This window comes from Musa acuminata, chromosome BXJ2-11 (assembly GCF_036884655.1).
Source record: "Musa acuminata AAA Group cultivar baxijiao chromosome BXJ2-11, Cavendish_Baxijiao_AAA, whole genome shotgun sequence".
NCBI lineage: Eukaryota > Viridiplantae > Streptophyta > Magnoliopsida > Zingiberales > Musaceae > Musa > Musa acuminata.
In genome coordinates, this window is record NC_088348.1 from 24,045,549 (window position 1) to 24,053,364 (window position 7,816).

Sequence of the window (7,816 nt, forward strand, 5' to 3'; positions counted from 1 at the left end):
TCATCAAAAAGGGGGAGATTGTTGAATCTCGGATTTTGATGATAAAATCAATTGATGGGTTAATTGATCTAATCCATATTATTGAGCTAAGTGTGCAGGATTAACTACGGTAACCAGAAAACACAAAGCAAGTATACCGGAGTCAAGTTCGATGGACGTTTAAGAGTCCGAAGAATCATCGGAGATGTTGCCGGAACCAATCGAGAAGAAATCGGGAACCTGTCGGAATTTTCGGAAGTTCGCCGAAGAGATCGTCGGAGGTTCACGGAGATCACCGAGAAGGCTCGGCTACTCGTTAAAGTCATCACAAGTTCGGGAGCTTGCTGGGAGTCCGTCGGAAGAAGTTCGTCGGAAAGCTCGCCGAAACAAGACTCGACGTTCGCGGTTGAAAGCTTGCTTAGGATGTGTTTTTTGTTATGTAGTTCACTTGTAATTAGGATTAGGATTAAGAGATAATCCTATATCCTGGTTAGGGGCCAATTGGGCCCAAAATCAGATATGGTTTGGGCTAAAATTAAGCCAAACCAGTGAAATCGGAGAGCCAGGCGGTGGCACCGCCTAGCTGGGCGGTGGCACCGCCCAGCACCCGAGAGCTGGGCGGTGACACCTCCTGGGCTGGGCGGTTGCACCGTCCAGCACCCGAGCGCTGGGCGGTGGCACCGCTTGGCTGGGCGATGGCACCGCCAGCATTGGGAACCCAAAGAGAATTCAAATTTTGGAGCCCAAATTTGAATCCTCTTGAGGCCTATAAATACCCCTCAAATCTCAGCTGAGATAAGAACTTTTGAGAAGAATTTGATTGAGAGAAAAGTCTTAGAAAGTCTTAGCAAGTCTTGTTTTCAATTTGCTAGAGAGTTCTCCTCCTTCTTTCTTATTGAAAATTTGTAAGAGGTTGAACTGCTTGTAAAAGGTTGTAAGAGGGGTATTTACCCTTCCATTTCAAGAGATTTGCTAGTGGAAGGTGGGAGCCTCATCGAAGAGGGGCCTCGCAAGTGGATGTAGGTCATTTGACCGAACCACTCTAAAATTTGCGTAATCTCTGGTTTGCATTTCATTATTGCTATTTACATTACTACAAACCTTCTTACATGCTTTAGTTCCTTATTACCTTTGCTGCGCAACTTTAAGAATACACTTTCGAGTTAAGCTTTTCAAGTTCCGTTCTTATCGTACGAAAGATTTTTCTAAAACCGAAGTTTTAATCCGCTGCACTAATTCACCCCCCCCTCTTAGTGCCGCTCCGATCCTAACACCTTCAACGAATTGAAATAAGACGGATCGTTCAAGATTGAAGTTAGGGAAACTATTCTAATCATTTTATCAACGAAATTTGTTGAAGTAATTAGAATAGCACTTTGATTCCCTTAAAACATCACAAATTAAGAAGCTTGATAAGTTGAAAGGAAAAATAAAGATTTTTGGGTTTTGAACGCCACAATCAGAAAAGCTTGATAAGTTCCAAAGTTCATGCAAGAACTTAAAAACAAAACACTCATCGGTGTTGAAAGTTGAATATACTTCTGAACTGTCCTCCTTACAAAGGGAGTCGGCCTTGTTTATATAGTACAAAGGCCAAGTACAAAAGGAATGAATCCATTAAATACACTAAATGACATTCATATTCCTAATGCATTAATATAGATTACTCATGAATCTGCCTTGAATTGATTTGAATAATTATTCATGAATAAGCCCATAATTCCTAATATGGTCTAATATGGCTGAATGACCTTTATTCTTTAAAATAGGCTAAAAATACATCCTTCTCTTAAGACTAGACTTTCTCTTCATGATGTGGATTTATTTGAATCAGGTTGACCATTTTAGGCTCTTCTTGTATCCATAGAATCTTGACCATGTTTTGACCAGCTTGCTCCTTCCAAATGTCTTCCACTAAACAAGTTAAGGCTTCTTTCATCCTTTTAGTTTTAGCTCTTGTCATTGGTCCTCCATGAATAGTTAAAGGATCCTTAGCAGAATTATAATCAACTTGCTCATTCATATCATTCCCCCTTTCCTCGAAAGGATTCATCCTCGAATCAGCACCTTCATCACCTGCATTAAATAATGATAAATCAGAAACATTGAAGGTTGCACTAACATTGCCATATTCACTTGGTAGTTCCAGCTTGTATGCATTGTCATTTAGTTTTTGAAAGACTCGAAATGGACCATCTCCTCTTGGCATTAGTTTATACTTCCTTTGGTTAGGAAATCTTTCCTTGCTCAAGTGTACCCAAACCCAATCACCAAGTTCAAATACTACTTGCTTTCGGCTTTTGTTGTGTTGTTTCTCATATTATAGAGTTTTCTTTTCAATTTGTGTCCGGACTCTTTCATGTAACGCTTTGACAAGATCAGTTTTTTACTTACCATCTAAATTGGCCTTTTCCAATGGTAAAGGTAGCAAATCCATAGGAGTTAATGGATTGAACCCATACACAACTTCAAATGGGGAATGGTTTGTTGTAGCATGCACACTTCTATTATAAGCAAACTCCATATATGGTAAACATTCCTTCCAATTTTTTAAATTCTTTTGAATTATGGCCCTCAAAAGTGTTGATAAAGTTCGATTTACTACCTTCGTTTGTCCATCTGTTTGTGGATGACAAGTGGTTAAATACAACAGCCTTGTACCCAACTTGCTCCAAAGTGTTTTCCAAAAGTGGCTAAGGAACTTCACATCTCTATCACTCATAATTGTCTTTAGAATGCCATGTAATCTTACAATTTCTTTGAAGAACAGCCCCGCAACATATGTTGCATCATCTGTTTTGTGGCAAGGAATGAAATGTGCTATCTTGCTAAACCTGTCAACAACAACAAAAATAGAATCTCTCCCTCCTTTTGACCTTGGTAAACCTAAAACAAAGTCCATGGATATATCAACCCAAGGTTCACTAGTTATAGGAAGAGGAGTATACAATGCATGAGGCATTACTTTAGAGTTAGCTTGTTTACAAGTAATACATTTCTCACACAATCTCTCAACATCTCTTTTTACGTGCGGCCAAAAGAAATGATCACTTAACACATCTAAAGTTTTTCTAACCCCAAAATGCCCCATTAAACCTCCACTATATGCCTCTCTCACAAGTAATTCTCTCATTGAACATTGAGGAACACACAAGTTATTTTCTTTGAAAAGAAAACCATCATGCTTGAAGAACTTGTCAAAACCCCCTTTCTCACATGCCCCATAAACATTAGCAAAATTATGATCAGAATTGTATAAATTTTTAATATACTCAAAACCCAATAATTTTGCATCAAGTTGAGAAATTAGAGCATACCTTCTAGAAAGAGCATCGGCAACCACATTTTCCTTACCTTGTTTATACTTGATGATATATGGAAAGGATTCAATAAACTCTACCCATTTTGCATGCCTACGGTTTAACTTCCCTTGTCCTTTGAGATATTTCAAGGACTCATGATCGGTGTGTATAATGAATTTCTTGTACCAAAGATAGTGCTGCCAAGTCTCTAACACTCTTACCGAAGCGTAAAACTCCTTGTCATATATCGGGTAGTTAAGACTTGCTCCACTTAGCTTCTCACTAAAGAACGCAATGAGTCTGCCTTCTTGCATTAAGACTCCTCCAATTCCTATTCCACTCACATCACACTCAATCTCAAAAATTTTAGCAAAGTTTAGTAAAACAAGTAAAGATGCTGAACTGAGTTTGTCTTTAAGCAAGTTAAAAGCATAATCTTGTTTTTCACCCATCTAAATATCATATTCTTTTTTATGCATTCAGTTAATGATGCAGCAATTATAGAAAAATCCTTAATGAATCTTCTATAAAAGCTAACAAGACCATGAAAACTTCTAACATCACTAACACTAGTAGGTTTTGGTCATTCCCTAATTACTTTCACTTTTTCTTTATCAACATGTATTCCTTTATCATTAACAACATATCCAAGAAAAGTAATTTCATTAGTGCAAAAAGTGAGTTTCTTTATATTAGCATATAACTTTTCTTTTCTAAGCACATCAAAAACAGCTTTTAAATATGTTATATGCTCATTTAAACTTTTGCTATACACAAGTATATCATTAATATAAACAACTACAAACTTTCTAATGTAAGCACGTAAAATATGATTCATCAATCTCATGAAAGTACTAGGTACATTAGTTAGGCCAAAAGGCATAACCAACCATTCGTATCAACCATATTTAGTTTTGAAAACAGTTTTCCATTCATCACCCTCGTGCATTCTTATTTGATGATATCCAGATCTTAAATCAATTTTTGAAAACACACAAGAACCATGCAATTCATCCAACATATCATCTAGCCTAGGAATAGGATGTCTATACTTTATCGTGATTTTGTTGATGGCTTGGCAGTCAACACATATTCTCCAAGATCCATCCTTCTTAGGCACCAATAGAATAGGAACGGCACATGGACTCATGCCTTCTCGCACATACCCCTTTTTCATAAGCTCACTTACTTACTTTTGGATTTCCTTGGTCTCTTCGGGGTTGCATCTATATGCTGGCTTATTTGGTATGTTTGCACTTGGAACGAAATCAATTTGATGCTCAATTCCTCTAATTTGTGGTAAACCATTAGGAACTTCTTCGGGAAAGAGATCCTCAATTTCCTACAAAAGATCAACAATAACACTAGGCAAACTCTTATCAATTTTGTTAGAAGCAACCAAAACATCCTTGTACAAAAGTACAAGTAAGGGTTGCCTCATAGTTAAGGCTTTCTTCACGTCACTCATTTTGGCATAAACACTCATTTTTCTTTCACTCAAGCTCTCCTTGTTTTCTCTCCCCTTGTGTTTCCCAATACTCTCATTTTTACCACTCAACTCACCATTTTCTTTTTTTTCTCTTTCTTATTCTCTCCCCAAACTTCTAGTTAATGAAGACTTAAGCTCCTCATATTATTGTTTTATGCGCATTTGGTCTTCAAAAATTATCTTTGGAGACAAAGGTCCAAGCTTATATTTCTATCCATCCATGATCAAAGAATAACGATTCTTGAACCCATCATGTATTACCCTTCGATCATATTGCCAAGGTCTCCCCAACAACATATGACCAGCATACATAGGTACCACATCACACCAAACTTCATCCTTATATATACCAATTGAAAAAGAAACTAATACTTGCCGATTTACCTATACTACACCACTATCATTCAACCATTGTAATTTGTAAGGTTTTGGATGCTTAATAGTAGATAATTTCAGTATCTCCACTAGCAAGGTGCTTGCCACATTTGTACAACTTCCACTATCAATAATCGCATTACACAACTTGTTAGCAATCAAACAATAAGTATGAAATAGATTTTCACGTTGTTCACCATGTTCATCATTTTTATTTTGCAAACTAAGTGTGCGTTGAACAATTAGATTTTCACCTTTAGCATACTCTACATCACTAGCATCCTTAGAATGTCATCATCATCCTCTCTCTCACTTTCAGATTTCATAATTCCATCCCTCATGATCATAACTCTCTTATTAGGACATTCACGTGCCACATGTCCATGCTCAAGGCACTTAAAACATTTAATACCTCTAGTTTGATTAGGTAGATTCTCACCTTTACCCTTACTGCCTGATTCATTCCTGCCTTTAGTTTCATCAATTTTAGGCTTAACAATGGGTTTTTCATCCTTTTTACTCCAATTTGGTTTCCAAGAAGAAGAAGAACTCGAATAAGGTTTTGAATCATACCTTGTGCCTTTTCATTCGAGTTGCCTCTAATCTTCATGGTCACATTCACCATGTCCTCAATCTCCACATAATGTTGTAACTCTACAAGATCAGCAATGTTCTTATTTAATCCACTCAGGAATCGAGCCATGGTGGCCTCACGGTCTTCCTCCACACTAGCCCTTATCATGGCTATCTCTATCTCATTGTGATACTCATCAACACTCATGGAACCTTGTGTCAAGGTTTGCAACCGTTGATATAAATCCCTATAGTAATAGCTAGGGACAAATCTCCTCCTCATGATTTGTTTCATCTCCAACCAAGTCTCCATGGGCCTTTCACCATTTTTACGCCTGTCTTTACACAATTGATCCCACCAACCAATAGCATAATAAAAAATTCAATAGCGGCTAATTTTACCTTTTTCTCTTCGGAGTAATTGTGACATTCAAAGATCATCTCCACTTTTCGTTCCCACTCCAAATAAGCATATGGATTATTCTTTCCTTAAAAAGAAGGAATTTTCATTTTGATACTGCCTATGTTTCTATCCACACCATCAAAACGTCCTCTCCTGGTTTGTCTCCTAGGATTAACATATTGACCAATTAGAGTAACTTGATCATCATCCATGTCATCACCACCATCATATTCATCATTGACAAAGGTTGGTTGTCTCCCATGCCGTGGTTCACCTTGCAATCTATTAATTGCCTCATCATGCCTTTCTAGATAATCTCTTACATCTTCCATCACTTTGAATATACGTTCAAATTGTTGCTGCATTGCTTGAACTAAAATATCATTTGATGAAGAACTCGCTTCTTTCTCTTTAGACATGTATACAACCTAAAAAACAAAGTTAGAACAACCTCACCAACACTCCCTCGCGTGTTTCACTCTAGATTTGATTCACTTCACTCGTGTTTCACATAATTTTTGGCTTTTCTCGATACTGATCTGACCACTCTTGCCTTTTACCTCTCTTGTTTTGTTATTTGAGTTCTTAGATCAACTAAGATACCTAAACAAACAATTCAGATTATGGCAATTCAAAAATAGTGAAATTAGGTAGGTTTAAAAGCAAACAAAAGAGAGGTCAATTTAAATGTGTATGTAATGCACTTTAATCATAAGCAAAGACTAGAATTCAAATATCAATTGAACAAAGGAATTTTTTTTTTGAATGAAGAAAGATTTCCAAACCGAAATAGGACTTCAAATGAACAAAGATAAAATTCTATAATTTGCAAGAAATCCTTGAATCCACAATTTTTTTTTTATAATTCTGATCTCTTTTTTTTTTTAACCTTTGATTTTCCCTCTTCTTTTTTTTTACCTTTGATTTTCTTTCTCTTTCTTTTTTTTTTTTGACTTCTTGATCTTCTTTTTTTTTTATATACTATAAAGTACGGAATGACAAAGAAGAATAGTAATAACACAAGAAGCACAACAATGAAGATGAAGGAAGAACAATGATTATAGATATTGTGCAAAAAGAAGACGAAGAAGAGAAAAGGAAAATCTAAAAGATAGCAAATAAATGGATATGCAAACATCAAACTTGAGCTGAGCTCTAATACCAAATGATGGAAGTCATCAACTTAGCAATCATACACCCTGATAGCTAAAGAGTTATGATACATATGGAATGCAAATTGACCCCCTCCAACGAATTGAAACAAGACGGATCGTTCAAGATTGAAGTTAGGGAAACTATTCTAATCACTTTATCAATGAAATTTGATGAAGTAATTAGAATAGCACTTTGATTCCCTTAAAACGCCACAAACTAAGAAGCTTTATAAGTTAAAAGGAAAAACAAAGATTTTTGGGTTTTGAACGCCATAAACAGAAAAGCTTGATAAGTTCCAAAGTTCATGCAAGAACTTAAAAATAAAATACTCACCGATGTTGAAAGTTGAATATACTTCTGAATTGTCCTCCTTACAAAGGGAGTCGGCCTTGTTTATATAGTACAAAGGTCAAGTACAAAGGGAATGAATCCATTAAATACACTAAATAACATTCATATTCCTAATGCATAAATGTAGATTACTCATGAATCTGCCTTGAATTGATTTGAATGATTATTCATGAATAAGCCTATAATTTC

The 7,816-nt window shown here is 36.2% G+C and overlaps 1 pseudogene; it reads right to left on the reverse strand.

The window, feature by feature from the left end:
- Nucleotides 1–1,774: 1,774 nt before the first annotated feature.
- On the reverse strand, nucleotides 1,775–6,540 carry LOC135627550 (uncharacterized; annotated as a pseudogene).
- Between the last annotated feature and the right edge of the window lie 1,276 nt (nucleotides 6,541–7,816).